The following is a 24,351-nucleotide window of genomic DNA, read 5'->3' as shown; positions in this document are numbered from 1 at the left end:
TATAACGAAGCTTAATGTTTTAGAGCTGGAAGGGATGGCCTCAAGGGACATAGCACAATGGTTCTCAGCTGCCAGTGGTTTTGTCCCCAGGAGGGCATTTACAATATCTGGAGACCTTTCGACTGATGCAATGCGCACAAGGAAAAATTATTCAGCCCCAAATGTCAAAAGCTCCAACACAGAGGACTGTGGTTTGGTCTGCTGCCTTGACATGAGTGACCCAGGACCCAGGAAAACCCACATAGCTAGATGATGGCAGAATTGAAACCCGGGTTTCCTGACTTGCTCTTTCTATTGGTCTCGCTGTTTAATGATGTAATATTAGTATCAGCCCTATGTAGCAAGTAAGTGATTTGGGGTTACAAATAAATTTTACCAAGTAGATGAATTCACAAATATGGAATCCATGAATAATAAGAATTAACAGTATTTTGTATGGTAGTTTCTTAAAATGTTTCTGTGTATTGGGACAGTTATACTCAGATGTGGTTTGTCTGCTCTGTTTGTCATGCTTTGAATGTTGTGTTTATAACCAGATGGACTGTGAATTTGCCTGCTTCCTTTGCTTTTTTCCTTTTAAATTTTTTTTCTCAAATAAAGAAAATTCAGAATTTATCAAATATAAGTAATGTGGATGTTCTAGTTTGCTAGCTGCTGGAATGCAATATGCCAGAAATGGAATGGCTTTTAAAAAGGGGAATTTAGTAAGTTGCTTGTTTGCAGATCTAAGGCCAGGAAAATGTCCCAATTACAACAAGTCTATAGAAATGTCCAATCAAAGGCATCCAGGGAAAGATACCTTGGTTTAAGAAGGCCAGTGAAGTTCAGGGTTTCTCTCTAGAGAGAAGGCACATTGCAAACATAGTCACAGTTTCTCTCTCATCTGGAAAGGCACATGGTGAACATGGTCAGGGTCCCTCTCTCATCTGGAAGGGCACAAGGCATCATCTGCTCGCTTCTCCTGGCTTCCTGTTTCATGAAGCTTCCCGGAAGGCATTTTCCTTCTTCATCTTTAAAGGTCGCTGGCTGGTGGACTCTGCTTCTCGTGGCTATGCCGTTCTTCTCTGCTCTCTCTGAATCTCCTTCACTCTCCAAAATGTTTCCTCTTTTATAGGACTCCAGAAACTCATCAAGACCCACCCAAATGGGTAGAGACACGTCGTCACCTAATCCAGTTTAACAACCACTCTTGATTAAATCACATCTCCAGGGAGATGATCTGATTACAGTTTCAAACATACTGTAGGGATTATTCTGCCTTTATGAAATGGGATTTTGATTAAAACATGGCTTTTCTAGGGTCCGTATATCCTTTCAAACCAGCGCAATTACCAAGGCTGAAATTTCTGGGTGTATCTCCTCTGTTCCTTTAATGTCAATGGTTCTTGTCCTGTTTTAGCTGGGTCTCCTATAAATATCACTTAAGGATATCTTTCTTTTTTAATGGGCAAAAGAATGTCCTTGCATTAGTTATGATAATAATATTTTGACTTATTTCTGTCATCTTATTTTACAAATTTCTATTGACCATGCTCTTTTTCTCATTGTCTTTGATTGACTTATTCAAGCTTTCTTTTTATTCACTCCCTTCCCTTTATTAGTTTGGCAGGTATACATTCTACTTCTATTCTTTTAGAGGAAATCCTTACATTTTTAGCATGCACATTTGATTTAGAAAGACTAAATGTTTACTTACTATTTCTAAGCTGTCATCAAACAGTTTAAGAACGTTAGAATATATTTACTCAGATCATGCCCCCTTTTTCTTCCATATTATTGTCATCACGTATTTTGCTTTCCTCTTATTTTAATGCTCCCATTAGCCATTGTTATTGATATTCTTATACGGGTGACAAATTGGTTTTATTTATATGGTGATGTAGCTGAATATTGAATTCTAGGTGGGTAGATATTCTCTCCTAGATCATAGAATATATTTTCTGATGTTAATCTAATTGTCTTTTTAAAATAGGCAATATATCTTTTCTCCTTGGGCTGCTTTTCTTCCGTTAAGGTATTCTATTTTAAAGTAATCCATTGTCTAAGTATGCATTGACTTTTCATTTATCACGATTGGGATTTACTCTGCTTTTTCAACCCAAGGACTCATCTTCAGTTCTGGAAAATTCTAAACCTATATTTCTTTCAGTGCCATCTGTCCTGCATTCTCTCTATCCTTTCCTTCTGAAATTTCTGCTTAGATTTATGTTGGACTTTCTCATTCTGTCCTCCCTGTTTCTTAACCTCTCTTTCATATTTCTAACCTCTTTACCTCTGTCCTGCCTTCTGCGTAATTTTCTGGGTTAACATTTCAGTTCATTAATGATCCCTTCAATCCGTCTGCTCACCTGTTTGAGTGAATTGAGTTTTTATTCTCAGTGGCTATACTTTTAGCCATCCATTCTTTTCTATTCCCTTTCAATTCGTGTGAATTAAGGTAGGCCCAGTGATGCTACAGAAACAAATAATCCCAAATCTCCATGGCTGGATGTACCAGGAGTTTATTTCTCACTCCCAGGAATGCAATGTGTGATGGGGCTTTTCTATGCGGTCGGTCCTTCAGGCACAAGGGTAACTGGATCCATCATGAACTAATTGCACCAGCTGGTAATGGCAGGTCATTTTGGTGGCTGTGACAGGGGAACAGACAGCTACTCTGTGCTCCAGCCTGCAGTTAACACACCTCACTTCCCCCCACAGCCCATCGGCTGGAATCAATCTATGGCTCTGCCAACTGGTGGGACACTTTGGTAGCACCTGCTATGTTTGGTGATCAATACTATTTTTTCCCATTAATTCCATTCTTTTATGCTCTGTTACTTCTTTTATCTCTTTAATCCAAGGAAAGTGCTTAGAAGAGTCTCAGACACAGAGTAGGAACTTAAAAAGAAGGGTTAGCCATCATCATCATCATTACTTGTATCTTAAACATAATGACTTCCAAATTTTACAATTTATTACAGGTCTATTAGGGCTATTTCTCTCTTTCAAAATGCGTTCTTTCTTCACGTGATTTATAATTTTGATTATAATTTCATCTTCAATGGGTATGATATTTTATGTAGGAAACTTGTGCTCCCTGGTTCATCTTACAGAGTAGACATTTATTCTCCTCTGCAGGAGCTCTAGGGTTTTTACTGCCCTTTCATCAGCTCATACATTAGTTTCTGCCATGCGAAAATATAGTTCCCACACCTGCCTGTAAATTAGGCCTGGAGTTTCCATTTTTCATATAAACATTTTTTCCTTTCCCACTCAAGAACTTCAAATAGATTAACTGCTTCCTTGCTGCTCCCACGGACCAATGGATAGAGTTTTTGAGCTTCCCTAACTTTATGTAGGGGTCAGTATTTTAGTTCTCTACCCAAGGACACCTCATAGTCACCTGTGGGTGTTAAATCTCAAACCCAAGCCATGATGACCTGTGTCCAGCCCCTTGTGTTGCTACCACAACAGCTTCAACTCTTGCTTTTGACCTTCTGACTTCCAGTCCCTTCTTTACTGGCACCTGAGGGTTTCCTTTTCCTTCTTTTGAGCTCAGTGGGGTGTTAAAACATCACGTTACACTTTATCCACCATTTCTAGCCATTTGGAGCAGAGCAGGAGCACTCATTTTCTTTAAACTTTCATGTGGCCAGAAGTTGAATCTTTGTTTTTTTCACATGGGCAGGCATCGGGAATAGAACCCAGCAGGCAGGCGAGACCTCTGCCCGTGAGACACCATGACCCACCAGAAGTTGAATCTTTTAAGAGGTTATATTCTAAAACATTTTAACTTCTGAATTGCAGTCCTGTTTATTTTGTGTATTAATTTCCAGCTCAAGGTCAATGGCATGTGCATTGTCAGACTCCAAGCATCGAAAAATCAGCCTCACCTATTTTTGTATCTTCTAGTTTTTCTAATGCTAACCACTTAAACACTGCTTGTTTCCATCTCAATCAGCTATTCCTTTCTGTACTTGCAAATATTTCTTGGGTCCATCTTTCAATTTCCAATTGCCACAGACATTCATTTCATTAAAAAATAACCGTCCATACAGATATTTAGCCATCGTCCAAAAAAAAAATGATTCTGATGGTAATGCAATGTGTTATAATCTGGAAAGGAAATAAAGATGAGCCAAGCTCATACACTCTCCAGAGTTACCCACAGTCAAGTAGGAGAAATACCACACAAACATACACAAATACCCCCAATGTCAGAATAATCACATACTAGCTAAAGAGACTAAGGGACAGAGTGCTCTGAGAATTTGGATGAAGGAAAATTCATCTACAGATGGAGGAATCAGAGGGCGTTTCAGGGACGTGTCACTTGTACTGAAGCTGAAGGACAGTGTCTTAGTTTTCCACAGATTTGTAGACCTTACGCTATGCCCAGTTACAGTCCCACAGTTCTGTAGGTCAGAAGTGTGGGCACAGCACGGCTGGGTCCTCTGATGAGAATTTCACAAGGCCAAAATCCAGGGGTCCCCAGGAAGATGTTGCTTTCTGAAGGCTCTGGAGGATGGATCTGCTTCCAAGCTTATTCACATTGTTGGCTGGATCGGTTCCTGTGGTTGTAAGACTGAGGTCCCTGTTTCTTTGCTGGCTGTCAGTTGGGGGCTGCCGTTTGCTCCCAGAGCTGTCCTCCTTCCTTCTCAGGCCGTCCACATGGCCCCTCCAGCCTCCCACCACAGGTCAGGTGCCTCCCAGGGTTTGCATCTCTGACGTTTCCTTCACCATCTCTCTGACTCCCACCGAGAAAGTTCTCTGCTTTTAAGGGCTCAGGTGATGACATCGGGCCCATTGGATAATCTGGGATAATCTGATTTTAACGTCCCTTTGGCCATGTAAGGCAGCCTATTCACAGGCCCCAGGGATTAGGCTGTGGGCATCTTGGTGGCCGTTTTCCTGCCTACTGTATATTGGCGAGCCATTCCAGAAGGCTCTTCAGGCAGAGGAAATGGAAATGACAAAGCCATGGAGGCAGAAAACAATGTCTGGGGAGTAGTGAGAACCACCTGCCTTCCAGCTGGTTTCACTCCAGACCATGAGATGGGGCTGAAAGCGCCTGGACAGACTCAGACCTTCTGAACAAGCGTTAAGGCAGCCATGGACTCCTGACCTAAGGGATGTGGGGAGGGCAGCACCGCTCATCTCGGTGCTGCAGGCAAAATTGCTGTCAGAGCATTCCTATACTTCCTGTGCATGTTTTGTTCCCCAAGATTTATCGGCTTAAGGCCGGGAAACGTCAATAAATAATTTTTATCTAACAGTACGTGGTCATTGCTCAAGGTACTGGCAGATCAGAAGAAGAGGGCAATGGTCACCCATCATCCCAGCACGCAGAGAGGACATCTTCAACATTCTAGGGTTTGGTGAGATACCTCTAAAACTCAGCACTATATCCGCCCAGCTTTCCATGTCTATTAATATTCTTCCTCAATGTTATTTTTAATGGATACGCTGTGTTCTATTGTATGGATGGCACCAGAGTTTATTTAATGAATCCCCCAATGTTGACATTTGGCTTGTTCCCAAGTTGTTTTATGAACAACATGGAGATGAACATAACAAGGGATGTTTTTTTCTCGCACATGTTAAACAGGATGTCATCAGACTCTGAGCAGGAATGCCAGCTAGGGTCTGGGTGCAGTCGCAGCTGGCAGGGTGAATGGCTCCTTTCCAGTCGGCTGTGTCAGGTGTCAGCATCCGAAGACTCCAGTTGGAGCCCTCCAGTGTACAAAGGAAGAGGAGTGGGGCTGATGCTGCAGTAGTTAGGGAAGGCTGCCTGGAGGAGGTGGCTTTTGATGGTGGGGTTGAGGTTGTTGAGTACAGTGGGAGCTCAGCTGGGTATAAATCGCAAAGGTGTGTAAGTGGTGGTGAGGGTGCTGGGTCCCTGAGTCCTCCTGAGGGAGTTACAGGGAGATGTGCAGCATCCTGGACCCCCTCTTGGCAGTATTTTCACTCAGAAGGAAAGGAAAGAAGGCAGAAAAAACCATGAGGATACACATACAACTGCAACATCTACAGCGACAGTGATGATATTTGTACTTTATTCCCTTTACCCAACTTGAGCATCTGTTTTTGACTCTGTGCTGTCTCTCCTTTTCGCAAGTGACCGAACAAACTGAAATGTCTTAAACATAAATATCTTCCTTAATAGTTTCCTCTGGAGGCAGGGTATTGACTGGAAAGCATTAAACGGATTTTTTCTGGAGTGAAGGAAACATTTTGTAATTTGAGTGCAATGTGGCTTAGGCATCTGGCAAAGCACACTGAATGATGTACTGAAGATCTGTGCATTTCACTATACGTAAATGGTCCTCAATATTTTTTTAAATTAACTGTGTTCTAGACTTGCAGACCAGTAAATATTGTGCAAGATAAGCTGGATAAGGTGGAGTAGAGTAGGAATGAAAGGTAGAAGGAGGGGCTGCCTGGGTGCTGGCCTCCCACAGGGGATGTGAAGGAAGAGTTCCCTGGCAGCAGGCTTGGTTCAGCCAGGAACAGTCACTGCCTGGCTCAGCCCTGCAACCCTGCCAGATAATAGGATAATAAGACAGATACTAAACCCCACCTTGTAGGCTTGTGCTGCGGCGAGGGTTTAAGATCCCATTTATAAAATCCCAGTGTGACGCTTTAGGCTGGGCGCGTCAATCTCACACCTATGGGAACTTTTCCAGGGAGATCTGCAGATGGCTTTGTGCTGCGGCCACACACTGTGGCTTTCCCTAGGGGTGGGGTGTTGAAGTGTGCTGCAAACTGCATCTTTCTGAGGGCAGGAGAAACCCCGAATCCACTACTGCTGGGCTGTGCCTTTCCTGGGAAACCTAGGGGGTTGTAGAAAGTGGAGAAAAACTCTCCAAGGCATCAGGTGCGTGAAGAGTTGGCACTTCCACCTGAAAAAGGTGGACCTAGGATGCAAAGGAAAGAAGAATTTTTTGTTCCTGAGTCAAGAGAAGGGAAGACTGACAACAGCTATGCCCGGAGCCTGGAGCTGGGCCAAATGTTATTCCTGCAGCCCATCCACCTGCTGTTTGCACCTTCACATGGAAAGCAAACCTGTTTACAACAAAATATCAGTCTAAATCAAATTATACCCTCATCTGCTTTATCTCTAAGGTTATTTATATTTGAACAGCATGCCGCATGTCTTAAAGTCTAGTTATTGGAAAGGTATAGGCCAAAACTTGTGTTGATGCCAAATTGCATTCCTACATACTATGGAACTAACCATGCAACCCTTAATAAACTAAATTGGTGGTGATGAAACAACCACAAGTTATCAGTAAAAACCGAGAAGAGAAACTAGTTAAAATCATGAGCAACTCGAGACAACACTGGAAGTCCTCTGATTACAGTGAGTTCTTTTGAACACGTGCAGGGGCTGCCAACCACTTTTGTGGGTGCACGCCCAGTGGGCGCTTGCAGGGTGGTCTGATGTGGCTTGGCTGCCTTCTTTCTGAGTATGACAGGGATATGGGGTACACCGTAAACCTGAGGAACTTGCTGGAATTAGTTTATGAGTTCCAAATGTAGTAACACACTTAAGAACGCTCTAGGTCGTTGTTTGGTAAATAATCTTTTGATGTAAAAATTAAAGGGAGAGTCAGTGAGTATTTCATCTAGAGAACTATCTCAGCGTGCCACAGGACTCCATATTATACCCTGGGCCCCGCCTGGCACCCACCTAGAGCATCAGAATGCTTTGACCTATGACATTAGCATTTCCTGGGCCGGTCATTGGAAAGGCAGATTCCTAGATTCCTTGAGTCCAGTGATTCTGATTAAATAGGTCTGGAGTATGGCCCAGGAATCTACATTTTAAAAGAGCTCTGGAGAGGATGCTGATGGAGGTGGTTCACAGACAGGAACTGATCAAGAATGACTTAGAAGAGGAGGTGGCCAGGCTGTGCCAGCTGCCGGGAGCATTTCCAGGATTGGAGTTTGCCTCTGTGCGATCTCAGCAGGTAGGCCACACTGGTTTTATGTTCCTAGGGGCTAGGGGCACAGTGAAGAACGGCCCAAACTAGGTGAGCCGACTATACTGGAGAAATATTTTAACAATTCATTTGCTCCTTGAGTTGCAGCATCTCAAAGGGAACTGAAGACCTTTCAGAGGCAGCATGGAGAGGGATGGGGGGACTCAAGAAAGGTGATAAAGGAAAGGAAATGCACATACACTGATTAAATGCCAAGAGCTTTACAGATGTCATTTCTCTGATTTCTCACAGCAATACCCTGGATAAGCAACAGCTTCTCTCTTTACATATGAGGAGACGGAGCCTCTGAAAGGTCAACCAGATGGCCCATAGGCACCAGGCTGACCTAGTATGAAAGTCAGGATTGCCTTCCAGAACCATATGGTGGTTCCACCTTGTGCTTTTGAAGGTGAGTAACTGATGTCAAACCATTCTAAACACCTGTACATTTGTTCATTATTTCATTCATTCACTTCATATTTATTGTGCTTCTACTAAATTCTAAGCACAGAGGGGACAGCTGAGGATTTACCAGTAAACAAAGACACTGTCCTTGCTTCCATAGAACCTAGAGTTTAATAGAAAAACCACCTTGAACAACCACACACACAACTACAACTTTGCCAGCAGCTATAAGAACTGAAAGGGAAAATTGCAGGCCCTGTGAGAGGAGGCCAAGCATCTTAATTCAGTCTGGAGCTTCAGAAAAGCCTCTGTGGAGGTGGGATGTTTAAGCTGAGACTTGAAGGATGCATCAAGTTAGCCAAGACATGAGTGTGGGAGAGAATGTTCTAGAATGGTGCTGTCCAAAACAACTTTATATGATAATGGAAATATTCTGTGTGTGTTTCTAATGTGGTAGACTATAGCTATGTATGATTACTGAGCACTGGAAATGTGACTCATATGACTGAGGAACTGAATTTTTGTTTAATCTCAATTTAATTTAAATGCGTAGGTGAAGAGCCCCATGTGGCTAGTGCCACCTTATTGGACGGCACAGATGTAGAGTAAATGGAATGTTTGTGCAAAGGCCTGGGATGGAAAAGGGTTTGTAGGGTTCCAGGAGCTAAAGTGTGGTGGGTACCAGGCAGGGCCCGGGAGCAGGGTGAGGCCTGCAGGGAGCAGAGAAAAGGACGTACAGGCACTTGCAGCCTCACGAAGTGTTCTAATTTTTCTGCAATGGGAAAATTGTTGCCAGATTTGGGAATAGGAATAACGTGGTCAATTTAATGTTTTAAGATCACTCTGCAGAAAGGAAGGCTAGGAAGAGGCTACTATCATTTTCTTGGCAAGAGATGCTGGTGAATTGGCTTAGGATAACAACTGGAAATGAAGAGCAGTGGGCAGATTTGTGATACAATTTTTGAATAGAATCAACAGAACATACAGTTTTAAAGAGACAAAATCCAGTTATCTAGACATGCATCACCTAATATGATTGCCACTAGACACTTACAGCTACTTAAATTTTCATTTTAATTTATTAAAATTAAATGAGAGATCTTGTTGCTCATTTGATTTTAATATTTGTTTAATGTCACACTGGCCACATTTCAAGCACCCAATGGCCACATATGGTGAGTAGCTACCGTTACTGGATGGCGTAGCTTTAGTGAATATTTCCATCATCGTAGAAACTTCTACTGGATGTTCTGGAGAGACTTAGAGAAGTATTTAAAAATAGATCTAGAAGAGATGAAAGAGGTCATCAAATCCAACACTGTCACTTTAGCAATGGCGTCCCCGAGACAAGCAGCTTGTATCACTAAAGTCATCCCTGTGCCAGGTTCTCAGAAGGCAGCCTTCTCCACTCCGCATGCTTTGGAGATACAGAAGCACCAGCTTCCCAAAGGGCTTTGGCTCCACAGAGAAAGGTTCTGCTTTAAGAGTGAAAGGCAGAACAGCTCTCACTGCTCCCCAAGCTCTTATCCAAGAGACCAGAGAGTGGAAAGAGGGGCAAAGGGCATGCGGATGGGATGATGTGATGATTCCCATTTGATGGAAAGGCAAAGCAAGGGTCATCCTCCTGAAAGGCTCGGATCATTTAATAATTCCTGAGCAGCCTGAAGAAGAAAGGATGAGCTAGGACAACAAAACACAGCCACCATTATGGTTTCCAACTGACAAGGCCCATCGCTGGAAGTTCAGAGAACATGTCTTCAGTTTCCTTCTGCAGAAAAGAAGCCATCATTTTATGAAAACTACTCATCACACTATGAGCCTCATTTTGTCATTCAGTTCTAACCCTTCACTTGGCCTCTCCATCTAAAAAAAAGAAACAAAGAAAAGGGTTCCAAAGACATACCACATGCTTTACACACAAGGCTAGACTGCAGGCAACCCTTGTGGTCTCCAGAAAAGCAAAAAAAAAAAAAATGGAAAAAAAAAATCTGAGCAAGCAAAGCCTCCTGATGACCTTGTAATTCTGGGAACAATGAAGCAAGTTCACAGGAAGTAGGCGAAGAGAGAAAGAAGCCTTGTTTTTGTCCCTTTGAGTTTCTGGTTAAGGGCAGGGCTTAGCTTCACATGAGTCAAGCGGAAGAGGGGGATGGAGGAAACTTCTAGAGGTGCCAGCTTGGGAAGAAGAGGAGTACACCATGGGGGCCTGCAAGTGTCCAGTGGTAGATGCTCCTCCCAGGACCCCAATTTGCTGAACCACAGACTTCAGATGGGAGGGTGGATTTATCCCCACATTCCCTGGGTCACTGAAGCTGCTGTGGACTGTAAGATTCAAGGTCATAGGCAACAAGAGGTCATCACTGGCCTTCCAGCATTTCCTGTTGCCTTGTGCCTCCTTGGAGAGAAGACATATAGCCAAGGACTGTGGCTTAGCCATGTCATAGCCCTCCATCGCTGCTTGATTCCCATCTCTCATATTAGAAGTGTCAGTTCACATTTTAATGTGATAACAAAGACAGGTGCCGTTAGTTGAGCACTGCCAATGCGCCAGGTCCTGTGGTGCCTGCCTCAAGTCACATGATCTCAATTGCACCTCACGATGACCCGAGAGAATTATTGCTATGCCTGCTCTGCCGCTGAAGGCTCAGAAGAGTCCCAGAACCTGCCCAGGATGCAGGCACTAGTGAGCAGTGAAGCTGGAAACCAAACACAGGAATTTTCAATTCCAACTGCCAGGTTCTTAGCCTCCATGCCATCCTGCCTCACTGTAGCCTTTCATACATCACAGATACTTTTGTTTTTACTTCACAGCTTTAAGTCACAATGAGCCAGTGACGTGGGCCTTGATCCTAATTTGTGGACAAGGAAATAGGCTCAGAGAGATTAGCTTGCTCACTCAAGCCACTTGCTGGGTGAGGGAGTAGCTGAGTCAGACTTAGAATCCAGGCCAACTGACTCCTATCTCTTTGCTCTTCTCTTGCTGACCCCTGACCTAGAAACTAACATGACCTACATGCACAGACAGAGGGCTGTTTGTACTGGGCACCTTCACTTGTCAGGTCCTGCAGGATTTGTTGCCAGAAGTCGATTCATTCCATCAGTTCCTTGTGGTGGTTGGAGCTTGTGAGTACTGTGAGACTTGGACCAGTCTTCACCAAGGTAAGATACCTGACAACCAGCTCTGTCATTGGTCCAGACCCAGAATAAAGGAGTGTGTGACAAATGGGGACAGGAAGGACAAGGGCGGCAACTGGGCTAGGATGCCTGCACCCCACTTTTCACTGGAGAAGGCTCAGCTCTTCTTCCCTGTTGGGGTGATGGCGCTGCAGGCTGCCACATGGCAGGCTTGCAGCAGCAATGGAGAAGACACTGGGGTCATCTGGAAACTTCCTTCTCTCTATGTCCCTTCCCTGAAGGCAAGCTTAACAATGCCTTGCTTTCCCCATAAGCTGAGACCTTGCCTGACTTAATTCCCCACCATATGTTGGCCTCCGGTCTCTGGTCCTCAACCTTTGCTTCTAGGCCATGCTCCTCTCCCACTTCTCTCCTAGGAATGGAGAAGAGGGGCGGTGCTGCCCATGTCTGTCAGTCAGATTAGTGTCTGTCCTTCTTGGCTTAGGTCTGGCCTCTGCCCTGTTGCCTCCCTGTTCTAAGAGAGGCCCACCTGGGAGGTCATGAGAGTTGAGCACACAACACACCCTGTGTGCTGAGCATGCAGCCTTCTTGCTGCAGAAAAGCAACTCAAAACTTAAGGTAGTAACTGTTGGGGCTGCCAATGTGATATTGAGCAGAGTGTGGCCCCAAGAGTGCCAGCTGAGGGAGTGGGGGATGGGAGGGCTGACGTGGAGACCTTGTTCTCTGCACCGTACTGAGCTGTGTCCACCTGGCAAAGGGCTGTAACTGCCCAGAGGGGCACCTCTAACTCGCTCAGAAAGGCCCTGGGGGCTTGGCACAGCCAGGAGTGTGGGGGCAGTTTAAAGAGCAATAGTGAACGCTGTTCATAATCGGCTTGGGATGGTTATTTTTATTTATCCCCAGAATGAATAAAGGAAAGGGGCTGAAGTCTGGACTCAAAGCCTGGGGTTCAATCTAGCTTCTCCACTTACATGAGATAGACTCTCATTAAGAGTCTTAGCCTCACTTGGCTTACCCACCAAATTCTTCCAAATACATGTTCTCATTGACCCTCACAAAAAACCCTGAACAGAAGGCAAAGCATGGGGTAGTTTTCTCATTGAGCAGAGGAAAAGTCAAGTGGGCCACCAAGTCAGTCAATGGTGAGAAAGCCTAGAACTCGGGTCTCCTCCTTCAGTTCCACCCCCACCCCCCAACTCCATGCACACGCAATGCTGCGTGCCTTCACCCAGCATTACCACTGCCAAGCACAGTCCATTCACTCTCCAAGTCTCAGAACGAACCAGATGGGGAAGAGAGTGGATGTATTTATGGTGGGTTCTCTCTGATGTTTCCCTAAACCTGCCCTAGGGAAATAAGTGTCCAGAATCAGTCACTGACGGTGAACACAAGTCATTGTCCATCTGTTTAATGATAAGCTCTTGTTTTGCCTACTTCTTTGCAGTTTAAAACCCACAGCCGAATAGATTATCTCATTTGGTCTTGGCCACAATGGAGTGGGGGGGCTGGGTGGTTAGATGGTGGCTGGGTGGCACAGCAGGAGGTGCTGCCTGGAGATGACTGGCCCAAGCCACCCCCCCACCCCCAGCTGAAGGGGCAAACCCTGCCCAGATGCAGACATTCTAACGCTGAACCTGTGCCCTGCCCAACACTCCTTCTGCCCCGACAACTGAGCTAGCCTAGTGGCTTCACCTCCTGAGGGCTCCACGGGGGTAAGCCCCGGGCTGCTGAGTGAGTCTCTGTGCATGGGGACTCAGGGAGAGAGAGCAACAGTCTCCTGCCCTTGCTTCGACTAGGTGTTCTAGTTTGTTGGCTGCCAGAACACAATATACCAGAAACAGAATGGCTTCTAAAAAGGGGAATTTAATCAGATGCTAGTTTACAGTTCTAAGGCTGAGAAAATGTCCCAATTAAAGCAAGTCTATAGAAATGTCCAATCTAAGGCATCCAGGGAAAGATACCTTGGTTCAAGAAGGCCAGTGAAGTTCAGGGTTTCTTTCTCAAATGGAAGGGCACATGGCGAACACAGTCAGAGTTTCTCTTTCATCTGGAAAGGCACATGGTAAACATGGTCAGGGTTCCTCTCCCTTCTGGAAGGGCATATGGCGAACATGGCATCATCTGCTAGCTTCTTCTCCTGGCTTCCTGTTTCATGAAGCTCCCTGGGAGGCATTTTCCTTCTTCATCTCTGAAGGTTGCTGGCTCATGGACTCTCTGCTTCATGGTGCTGCAGCATTCTCTGCTCTCTCCAAATCTCTTTCATTCTCCAAAATGTTTCCTCTTTTATAGAACTCCAGAAACTTATCAAGACCCACCCAAATGGGTGGAGACATATCATCATCTAACCCAACTTAACAACCACTCTTGATTTAATTACATCTCCAGGGAGATGATCTGATTACAGTTTCAAACATACACTATGGAATAGGGATTATTCTGCCTTTATGAAATGGGATGTACAATAAAACGTGACTTTTCTAGGGGACATACATCCTTTCAAACCAGCACACTAGGACAGTTCCATTTCTCCATTTTAATCAGCCCTAATAATATTATTATTTTAAATGTAATACTTAGTAAGTAAGGCATGCACAGTGAGCGAACTTCACAACGGAGCATTTTTTCACGGCGTGCGCTGTGGCCTGGCTTCCATGTGAGATGGAGGGGTGCTGCGGGGCCAGGGTCTCATCGGGAAGTGCTCTTGAGACCAATGCTGAGGAAAGCAGGAGGAGGGGGCAAGGAAATGGATTGGGGTGGGGGGAGTTTGGGCTTCAATGCAGCAGCCCCATGGACCGTCAGTGCTGCCTTCATATGGACAAGAGCACCAGGCTTCTCTCCCCTCCCCACGTTGACCAGTCATAGTTTGCAGGTGACCCTGGGAAGCACGTTGGTAGGGGAGGTGACTGCCAGGCACAGGGTCATTAAGGATTCCACATGAGACAGTAAGTCAAAGATTAACAAATTTATTGAAAGGGTAAAGCAAGGAGGAAGCAGTTGGGAGAGCAAAAGGGAGAAAGCAGGTAGGAGCCTGAAACTGGTTCCCGCCTGGGGAGCCAGCAGGAAAAAAGAGAAAATGGCCCAGGCTCCTTGTTCTGGGAGCTGTTTTAAGGGGACATGACGCCGAGGGAAGGGTGCCCACATGGTGGGGTGTGGCTTCGCAGTTGGATGGGGGCTTGTAACAGGTTTATATCTGGATTCTTGGACCTGCCAAGGATGCTGAGGAGGGGGATGGCGAGGGGCAGGGGTGGTTCTCTGCATCGAGAGTTCCTTTTGCTCTTAGAATTCTCTTTCTGAGACCTAACAGTGACTCTCCCCTACCAAGGCAATTCTGATGAGGGCTGGTAGCTGGCAGCTCTCATGGCAGCTGAGGGAATAAGCCCTTCAGTCTGAAGGGGGTTCCAGGTGGCTCATTGCAGCATACACAACAGCCTGTCTCCTGGGTCATTCAGATCCACTTCTTATAAGCTCTGGAAGTGGCAACTCCAGAATTCTGGTGGCTTTTATTTCCTGGGGGATATTTATAAGAGGAATTGAGAAAATTCCTGCCTCTCCTGCTGCAACCTGGCCTCAGGCCACATCCAACACGCCTTCTGTCACCCTCCTCTCCTCTCCACTCCAGGTTCCCCTCACCCCCAGGTGGCACTTCTGTGGGTCTTAGTGGCCAGGAGACCTAGCAGACCTTCATCCCTGAGGGACCTGAGCCCTTGCAATACTCAACTCAGGCCATGACTGTCAAAATCGGGCAAAAGGGCTCCAAGAGATGCCCAGGTAAATTGCCCAATTGTCCTCGCCATTCCCAGTGAGTAATGGCAGCTGTCCCTTCACCTGCTGATCGGAGTGGTGGGTCCTCTTGTTGCCTGCTGGTCCTCTGGCACCAAGTGCTGAAGAGCACGGGTGGCGTTTGTGGCTGAGAGTCCAGTGGGACTCTTTCTATGTTTTCTGGCAGACATTTCTCTGTAGGGAACCAGGATCTCTGTACCCAGAGAGATGCCGGGATGGGAAGCAAGGATTCCCCAAGGAAGAAACTGAGAGTGATGGGAAGTGGGACCCCTACCCCTTGTCTCCCAGACCCTGTGGTCAGCCCACTGGGGACACAGTGACTTAACGGGGACCTGGCATGACAGATGGAAGTCTGTGCCACAACTCAAGAGCATTCACAGAGCAAGGAGCACCGGTGGCTCCCCCCAATGTCATTTACTGTTCACCCCAGCGCTTCAGGAAAGCCTCCTCTGTGAGCAGAGGAGACGGTCCCCAAGTGGGACTTCCAAGGCGCAGTGTGCCCTCCCTGCCCAGGGGACATTTAGCTGAAACCTCCAATTATGTGTTTTTCCTTCCCACTTCCACAGCTGCCTACCTCTGGGTCTTTCTCCACTTCCAACCCTTCCTCAGTCTCATTCTTTCTCTTTCACACACACACACACACACACACGCACACGCACACGCACACGCACGCACACACGCACACACACGCGCGCACACGCACACACACGCGCGCGCGCGCACACACACACGCACGCACGCACACGCGCGCACACACACACACGCACACACACACACATACTCGGGCCATAGACACACCAGCAGTGGAGTGTGAAATTTCAACCACAGCCTGCTGCAGGGAGTGGAAACCTCCCATTTGCACCTTAGCTCCTCTCCGTGAGCCGCTGTCCCTGAGCAAACTCACGCCATTCCTGAGGGTGGTGAAAAGGCAAAGGTCAGGGTGTGAGAGTCGAGAAAAACCACTGGAGAAGAAAACGCAACAAGCCCCCATGGGTGAAAACAACAGGCTTTTCCCCGTTTCTGTTTTATTAGGATGAACATAAGAGGCCTTCGCTGGGCTTCTTTCTAGGAAGAATCCACAGGGTTCCTGTCTGATTTTCAGCTAGGACATTGCAGATTCCGGAGACCCCTCTGCTTCCAACTTTCCTCACTCGAGGCTCTTGCTGGTGATGCCGCAGCCTCGGCTGTCTCCTCTGAGGGGCTCTCCTGCCTTTCTCAGAACCCGCGGCCCCACCCACGGGGCTCTGGGCGTAAGGTGCCCCTTCACAGGCTCCAAGAACTTTTGACCACTGAGTGTCTATGGGACCTAAAGGGGGGAAAGGGCAGTGGGGGCTCTGTGGTTATTTTTTCTCTTCCTGGACAATCATCTGGCCAGGAATTCCAGGCTGTGTATTTATGGAAGGCCACAGGGGGTCCTGAGAGAGGAAAGTGACACACTGACCTTCATTCTGATGAGGCCCAGGGTGCAAGGGGCCTCTCCTTCCAGTCCTCCTGGCCTGTGGCCCCAAACCCAGGACACTGACCAGGGCGGGTCACTGGGCCATGCAAGGAAGGGGGACTTGGCACAGGGCCTCCCATACATCCCAGCTTCCTAACCTGAGTGTCACCCCCACCTGTGCCACTTCCCAATTGGCAAATGTTTCTAGAACGTCTTCTGTGGGCACAGCTGTTCTTTGCTCAAGCAAGAAAAACTCCAGAACTGGGGGCCACATGAGGAGGGAACTGAGAAACAGAGAAGCCAGCATGGTCCCTGGCACAGAAGCAGCCAATAAATAGTTATTAAACAAATGGGCACCTGCACCCCAGGCCGTCAAGAATACCAATTGCTGGGCTGAACCTCTTTTCACACTAGCCCCACTGATAGCTCAGGTCTTCCCATCCTGAGCTCCCCAGGCTATGTGGCACCCCCGAGGGAAGGAAATGTCAAGGAGTCTTGGAAACCTGCCTACACACAATGTACGAGCATCACCCTCCCCGCCAATCCCCAGGCCTTCTGGAAATTTGTGTAGGATGCTGACCAAACTCTTCCCTCACCCAGTAACCCTGCTGCTGGCAGAGGTGTCAAAAGAACAGAAAGCAGCCCTCGGAATCCGCTGATTTCGTGACTGCTCTTCAGAGTAGCCGGATTTGGGTCTAGCAAGCTCCTAGTGCAGGTCTGTCTGCGGAACACGGGCCGACATCGTGAGCTTCAAATCGGTGGTCGCCAGGCCAGGGCCACCGGCTATTCCAGATTTCCTTCCAGCGGGGGCGGGGGTTGGCCTCAGGGCTGGGGCTGTGGTGCTCAGGCGGAGTCTGGGCTGGACATGAGGCCCCTGCAGCCAGGGTGGGGGTGGCACGGGGCAGAAGACACCCCCTCGGGGGCAGCCGGGCAGCACATGGCAGTGTCCTAAAGGTGTGTGGTCTTCTCCATTTACCCACTCAGGAAATGTTCATTCAGCCCAGTTGTTTATTGAACACTGCTCCTCGCTGGGGACACAGCCATAGGTCAGGACACTCTGTCTTCCTGGGACTTTTGCTGTCCATTGCCTTTCAGCTGGTGCCCGGGCCTGGCCATGAGTCCAGGGAACAGAGGAATGCTCCCTGGTCACAGCATCTCCTTCAACAGTACGTAAACTCTGGACCTGGGCCTGGGGTGGGGGGTGCCCAGGGGTGGCCCCAGACAACCCCAAACCAGGAGCCTGGTCATGTTGGGGTTCCCCAAGGCAGACCCTGGCTGCCCCCAGATGGCTTGTTGGCTGGATGGTCACTTCTGCAAGCACGTATTCTTGGGAGAGGGGCAGATGGTTTATGTTCAAGGACTGCTGTTATTTCAAGATACTCTCAGGGGTGCAGAAGGAAAATAACGGGCAATCAGGACCATTTCCCGGGGAATCTGTGTGAGAATGAAGTGACCTTCATATCGGCCTGTATGTGAGCTGTTCCATGACTGGGGATCAAGTCCAAGGTCTTGGGCACAGCCGACGCTGCTCGCCGTGCTCCAGCCCATCTGCCTCTCCTTCCCCGGATGCCCCCCAGGGACCTGCGTGGAGCATCCCACCTCCTCAGCATGGCCTGCCCCAGACACCTTGCCTTCCTTCATCCCACAGGTGTTGCTTTTCCCCTCCTAACATCCAAACTCCGAAACCCATGGGTCCAGCGTGGCTGAGCAGTGAAGAACTATGTAAGGGGGACGTGTTTAACAGTGAGAGGCCTCAGATTGAACACCAAGTGACCAGGCTGCCCCGTCCTTTCCTCTTTGGGTATCTCAGTTTCCTACTTCTTTCTTCCCTTACATGTTTTTATTTAAAGCTGCTGTTGAGGGTTCTCTCTGAGTGATGTGTTTCATTTAATCCTCAAAACAGTCATGTGAAGACACTTCATTAGGCCCTTATTTTATGGAAGAAGGAACTGAAGCTTAGCCGGGAAGGAGGTTTGCACAGCATCCTTCAGCTGCTTGCAGGATTTGGCCCCCTGGTTTGAGCTGCTCCTAACTGCTCTGCTGTACTTACCCTCCATTTCAGGCTGACCCCGCATAGCACTGTTCTCAATTGCAGTCACGGCCAAGAGTCTTCCTTGAACCTACCAAATTAATTCAAGAAAATGACTGATTTCCTCACAAAGCCCAGCCCCTGGCCTCTCCATGCCTGAGAATGAAATCTGCTCGGTCCTGCAGCCCAGCAGTCCCACAGGGGTTACTGGCCACTCTTAGATCCACCCATCCAGAGGGGATCACAGATGGGGGAGAGTGTGGTGCCCACAATAACCCACGCAGTCCTGCGCCACTGCTCACTCTCTGTGCAATCTTGGGCAAGTCACTAACTTGTTTAAGCCTCGGTTTTCTCATCTGTGAAATGGAGATAAAACAGGAACCTACTTCATAGTTGGGGAATTATATGAGAGATCCCACAGTAGACATTTAGCAGAGTGTCAGATATGTTAGAGGCACTCAATAGTTAGTAAAGGATCCACAATCCTTTACTGCAATTCTGAAGTCCAAAAAACTCATTTGGAAGCAAAACCCATCCTGATATAAAAGCCGACGTGGTTTTCATTTATCTCTGTTTGTGTGAATCAGTGTGCTATTCACTGCAGAAGTACTTACCAGGTACCGCTCTGGCCCTTGCCAGGGTTGTTACATGCTAGATTGTGCAAGAACTACATTACCTTTCATAAGCCTGAAAATTTCTGAATCCCAAAACACACCTGGTTCCAAGTGTTTAGGATACAGGGTTGTGAGTCCACATTACTTTAGGAGCAGAGTTGAGTACATCCCCTGATTATGTTTCAATAGCTGTGACAGTCACTCGGGATCTCTGAGAACCAAAACCCTGGAAGGAATGGAATGAACTCTCTTCTCTCTCACAAGAAAGTATAGATTGCTATTTATGGGCAGAAAAAACTAGAGGCAGTGAAGTCAGTTGGACAGTACATTTCTTTGTTCATTTGCTCATATGTTCCTTGAGGAGTCTTTGAAGGGGATCTGTCCTGGGTGAGAAAATCTTTAAGGACCACTTAATTTCCAGATGCCAGGATGCAGCAGTGACTTGTGTTCTTTCTGATTTGTTCAGAACTTTGTTGGGCCAGTCTGGGCAAAAGGGAGCTGAACAGTTAGTTGTCTTCCCTCAAGGAGCCTATGCTTTCTGGGTCCTTCCAGTGTGGCTCTCAGAATATGAGCTCATGTTAACTCCAAGAAGTCTACTGACCACAGACTGGGCAGCTCACAATCTAGTTCAGAGATATGTAAGTCAGGAAGCAAAAAAACAATGATGACTATTCAACCAACCAAAACTCCAAGCAGATAATCCCCTATACCATTTAACATTTGAGGACTCTTTCCTATTCAGCAACTTCCATCAGTCTAGTGAAGTCACACCCTCCAGCGAGCAGTGGAGAGGGAAAGCCAGACTATCCAGGAGACCTTTGCCCTCAAGTCAGAGATGTTTGTTCTCTGGAGATCTCATTTTATTTTCTTAGAAGCCTCGTGTAACACCCAGCCCCAACCCATGGGTAGTTTTCCAATGAATGGTGATTGTCCATTGTTCAGATCCTTCTCAGGTCAATTAGGTCATACAAATACCCAAACCATATAAATCCTACAGGATCAAGTATGGGGGAGGTTAAGGGGAAGACAACAAACAAAAGGGAGTGGAGGTTATCACCAGTAGAAATACAGGGTGAGAGAAGGCTGCCCCATACCGAATGTAGGAGGAAAAGTGGAAAAAAGTCACCAGAGCAGAGTTAACATCAGAGCCTACTCCAGAAGCAGGGAACTTGGGAAAACTATGCCAGTTCTGATGGGAAGAGCCTCCACCCAAATTTAACGCATCTGGTGTACTAGGTGGCATAAGCAAGGGTTTGGAAGAATAGAAGTTTTATTGGTAGCATCATAACCATCACTGTCACTGTCACCGCCATCATCATCGTCAGTGTCCACCTTTACAGTGCTTTCTGGTTCACGAAGCTCATCCCTCTGAGAAGCTAATCAGGAAAAGCACGCAGATCCCAGCGGCAGTCGGGAAAACAACCTGGCTAAAATAAAATACTAGTATGCTTGGGAGTCAGATTTAGAGATTGGAGGATTTCAAACATCAAATTGGGCCTCTACCTATAGTCACTGGTCTGCCATTGGCATTATTAAGAGCAAACGTTATGATTTAAAATGGCATAAAGGAACCCTGTGGTGACTGCTGGTATGAATGCTTCAACCAGGAAGGGAAAGGAACCAGGGAGCCTGGCAGGAATAAGAAGGACGAGCTAGATTTCAACATTTTGAAGATGACTTTGAAGATGTGACTTTATGGGGCCTCTGCTTAGAAGCAGTGGCAAGTCAAAGACTTCCCAAAAGATATTTAAGAGGTTAGGTTCTGAATCTCATTATTTGGTGACCCATGATGTGGGATTCTGTAGGCAGAAGAGACTAGAGATTGGATTGCCCCATCCTAAGTGGCTTGTGAAAGGGAGCACAGTCTAGTGGAAAACGTCCTAGGTGAGTCAGAAGACTGACCAGTGTTTATGTGATGGCTCTGCCTCTTCCTGGCTGTGTCTCTGGATCTCAGTGTCCTCATCTCTCAAAGGTGCAATGATCGCTGTCTTCACTGAGCTGTTAAAGGCCCAAGGGAGCTGTCATAGGTGGGGGTGCTTCTCAAGCTGCCAAGAATCACACTTTTGTGCTATGACCGTTATTCCCCTGTTAGAAGACATATGAGGTGACGCCTCTGACTCACCATCAGTTGACTTCTGTGTTAGTTGAGTGTTTTATTTGCAATTATTAGAAAATGGGGATCTATCAGAAAGCCCACAGAATTGGGTAGCCCACAGAATTGATGGAGAAATGAATAATCAAGCTCAAAGGACCTCTTTGATCTGTTTCTCAAGAAACATACTCAGGCAGGTACTGCTGAACCAAAGGCCCTGGAGCTACCCTAGAAGCACAGCACAAGTTGGTTGGGATAACTAAGGATTTTGGGTGAAGGTTGGGCCTGGCATCGCACCCCTACAAGATGTTGCCTTCGTACACCAAGCATGATGCATGAGATCCAACAGCTCAGATGTTTAGATCAAACTGCATCTAGCAAGTAAAAATATCCAAGCTTTGGGAAACCAGCAGAGAGAGCATTTGCAAAGTCAGCCAAGGCCTTCAATGTATGTAGGAAATCATTAATCACACCCTGTGATTCTTCCTGGTATGAGCTGTCTTTACACTTTAAAAATAAATGTGAACAGAGGCCCACCCGGCCCCTCCTTTCTTTAATGATCCATCTTGGAAGTAGTTGGTAACCCTGCTACCCATGCCCCCTGATATAGGCTGCCCTGCTCCCTAGAAAAACAGGAATTTCTTATCAGATCAACAGGAAGTTCTATTTTTACTTGATGTTAGAATTGAAAATACCACAGGGCACTCCCATATCTAAGCAGTGTCCTAAATTTATCCCCCAACAGAGACCTTCCTCTCCCAAACCGTTGTTCCCTCTGAGACCATCCCCAGACGCCAGGGTGAAAAAAAGAGCTTTGACACCCAAAGAATTGGGATGTTTTATTTCAAACCCCAGTCGTCAGGGCTGCTGCAAATGTCACTCCTGGGGCTGTAGTCGGGTGATGCTCCAGGAAGACATGGCTGGGCCTAGAAAGTTGACCCAGAACCATTCTCTTAGGACCTGAGACAATTAGAGGTAGCAGCGTGCTAAAGCTCATGAAACAGCCATGGCCAAGGCTTAAATTGGGAGGGCAGGGTGGGGGCTTATTCAATAGCGACCAGGAGAACGGTATTGATTTGCCATGATACATCAGCCTCAGGGACAACAGGGAAAGGAAGCCAAAGTTTATTGAGCTTTGAGTGTGTGCCAAACACATATTAGCATGGGTCAGGCCATTTGACCTTCCAGCAGGCATCAAGCTGATGCATGTCACCAGCATCATCAGCATTGTCCCCATTCTCCAGGGGAGAGCACGGAACTCAGAGAGCTCACCTGGGATTGAAGCCCAGGTCAACTTTCTTCCAGAGCTCGTGCTCTTTTCTCTTTACCACCAACGTTTTGTTCAACGTCATGCTGCAGATCAGAAGCAGAGCTAATGGATCCAGTGGCAGCCATCCAGGACTTATTCCTTCTGGAAAGAGCATCTGCTTGTTTAGCAGGGCAGCTGCCTTTGCTTGGCTTTAACAGCAGCACAAATAACTGCCTCAGAGAGCCATAATAAATTCCCTCCATGCCCAGCTTGCTTGAACTTTCAAGTTGCATGATTCCTTCTCTTGACTCTGCTAATATAGCCTAGTCTTTTGTCTGGGATTAGTTTCAACAAATTCTTTATTTACTTGCTGAATTTTGTTTTCCAGTGGTTTAGTTAGAAGTTGGTTGGCCTGGAGGCCAGGACACTTGGGCTTCAGTTTCCTCATGTGAACAAAGAAGCTAGACCTGTGCTGTCCAGTACTGAAGTCACTGGCCACAGGTGCCCCTTGAGCTCTTGAAATGTGGCTAGTCTGTGTGAGATGTGCTCTATGTATAAAATACACACTGGATTTTTACAAACAGGGAAGCTTACAACTGCCAGTATTCTTGTGAGCATTTACCTGTGGGAAAGTCTTTGCTGGAAAGAAGCTGCATTAGGTCATAGCTGCCATCAGTGAATGCCTCAGACCTCTGTCCTCTCTGCCACCAAATGTGAGGACAGGGCCACCCATGCCCTCAGATCCTTCTCGCTGTGGGGTTTACTGCCCTCATAGAGAAGCCAATCATTTGGCTAATGGACGAGGCCAACCTCAACTTTTGACACTCGATCCAGGGATGAGGGAGGGACTGCTGCATTTCAAAGCTGTGATAAGTTTCTTAACTTCTTAAGAATTTTTGGTTCTTTTCATGCAGAGGCAGTCTAAGGAAAGGAGATCAAAAGAAAAGAAAACAAATGAGAGTGTGTCCTAGACGAAAGCTGGTGATTCTGGTTATAAGCCTGGCAGCTGTGAGAATACTTGAGAATTGGGGTGTGATAAAAAATAAACAAACTGACACCTCTCAATGTATGGTGTGCACTTTATTGCAAAGACGGGATATTTGTGGAGTCAGTTAAGGACTTGGCATGTTAATCAAATCAGTAACAGTTCAAGCCAGGGCAAGAATGGATGAAAGTCAGGCATGTCATAACTCAGCAAGCCTCAGTTTCTACATCTGTCGGTTGGAGAAAATAATGCTTATAATTGGAGAAGATAGTATGACACATGTTCAGGGTCTATCATAATATCACAATATGTATACTGTGATACAAATATGCAGCCTTCATAAATGTAAGTCTTTACTCCCTAAGTTCCATCACCTAGGATCTCATGCAAAGTAATACCTGTGAAAGAATTAAACTTTTCGAACCTGAAACAGACCTTCTTTATTTCACCTAAATTTGATGAAACCTGAGACCAGATGACATGGGGCCTTGAAGTACCAGGAAATGGGGTATGTGCTTTCTTTGCTTGGCCCTGAAATTTCCAAGCAGGTTGTGACCTTAATAGGTAGTAGGTTAACTGCACTGGTTGCTCTAGAGAAGGGGTGATGAGAATAGAATAGGGCAGGGGAGAGCAGGTCAGAGGCCACTGCTATCCTTTGGG

General features: G+C 46.7%; 1 long non-coding RNA gene across 2 annotated transcripts; it reads left to right on the top strand.

Annotated features, from left to right (window-relative positions):
* Positions 1-11,015: 11,015 nt before the first annotated feature.
* LOC143661412 (uncharacterized) lies at positions 11,016-23,876 on the top strand. 2 transcript variants are annotated; one of them, XR_013164567.1, is made up of 4 exons: positions 11,016-11,528; positions 17,818-17,888; positions 18,371-18,523; positions 23,621-23,876. It is a non-coding gene; the product is annotated as an uncharacterized LOC143661412 (long non-coding RNA). The 2 variants fall into 2 exon arrangements; XR_013164566.1 differs by lacking the exon at positions 23,621-23,876 and having other exon boundaries at positions 11,017-11,528; positions 18,371-18,582.
* Positions 23,877-24,351: the final 475 nt, after the last annotated feature.

The sequence above is a fragment of the Tamandua tetradactyla genome, chromosome 17 (assembly GCF_023851605.1).
Source record: "Tamandua tetradactyla isolate mTamTet1 chromosome 17, mTamTet1.pri, whole genome shotgun sequence".
In the NCBI taxonomy this organism is placed as follows: Eukaryota; Metazoa; Chordata; class Mammalia; order Pilosa; family Myrmecophagidae; genus Tamandua; species Tamandua tetradactyla.
The sequence above is the reverse complement of the archived record's forward strand: the minus strand, read 5'-3'. Positions and strand labels throughout refer to the sequence as shown.